Source organism: Urocitellus parryii, chromosome 3, assembly GCF_045843805.1.
Source record: "Urocitellus parryii isolate mUroPar1 chromosome 3, mUroPar1.hap1, whole genome shotgun sequence".
Taxonomy (NCBI): domain Eukaryota; kingdom Metazoa; phylum Chordata; class Mammalia; order Rodentia; family Sciuridae; genus Urocitellus; species Urocitellus parryii.
The window spans coordinates 128,518,970-128,520,329 of NC_135533.1; positions in this window are offsets into that span (position 1 = coordinate 128,518,970).

Genomic DNA, 1,360 nt, shown 5'->3' on the forward strand with positions numbered 1-1,360 from the left:
CATTTACTGTGAGGCCAGAGCCCTGAGGAGCACAGAGGGTTGAGTGACAGTACATCACCTGGTCTAAGTCCTGTCTGCATATGAAGAGTCAAGAACAGGAGGCCATTGAACAGACAGCCCAATTCAAGGGAAGAAAGTAACTGGCTCTTCTCCCATCTCGTATCCTATTTGGACCATCAGTGGTTTGGATGATTATAACTTGTGCTGATGAGGGCAGATACCTTTGCTCCATCTGCTGAATCAAATGCAAATCTCTTCTGAAAATACCTTCAAAGAGACAAACAGAATCGTGTTTTACCATATATCTGGGCATCCCCTAGCCCAGTCAATATGACACATAAAATCAACCTTCACAAATAAGGACAAATCAGAAAACAAGATGGTTACCAATAAGGAGTGGGGATAATGAAGAATAAGGAATGTTGTACATATTAAAAAATTAAATACATATATATACATGCATACATATATATCCATTCAAAAGTTTAATTAAATCAATAGAAATAAGATGAGAGTAAACAACCCCTGAACCAGGCTGAAGCAGAGGAAACAAACTGGCCTTCACAGGATGCTATCATCACGCTCATCTGGTGAAGGAGGAGGGAAGGAGCAGGAGGGAAGGAAGAGGCAGAGGAAGAACGAGTCAAACTGAGCAAAATATTATCAACAGGGGAATCCTGGCAAAGATGTAGAGTTAGATTTTGCATGACATTTGTTTTCAAATATTTTTATTAATCCAAAATATTTTCCAAACAAAAGTAAAAAAATAAATGAAAAAAAAAACAATGATAACAAAAGCTATCACTGTCACCTGGCTCTCTCCCTTCCTCTAAGTCTGGTGTCTGGCCTGGCAGCAGGCAGCTTTGTATTTGAAATCATACTGGTGTGTTTTAGATCAGCCCCCCAAATTGTTGCCATGGGGGACCTCCACTTTTTGCAATGACAGTCACTGAAGAACAATGCCTGGAGATAATTAGACTTCAAGCAGTTTCATGTCTTTCCCTTGACAACTCAGCTTTCAGTCTGAGAGCAGGAGAAAAAAGAAAATAAAAAAGGAAATTAGAAAAATCATTAAAATACTTCTTTGAATTTATGCCTCATAATTCTGCACAGATCACATAATTAGAACTCCAAATCCATGCTACTTTAATTTGAAATGAATTGGAAATGTATGCCATCTTTTTTCATCTGAAAAGAAAGCAATGTTACTTCAAAATATTTCTTGCCACCTTTTGCTTCATGACAGTTTATAGTCGCATTGAAATGATTTTAAGATTATGACCTTCATTTTTTTAGTATCCACACTGATCCACTGACTGTGGACCATATAACACATGGGCCTTTGGGGGAAATTCCAGAT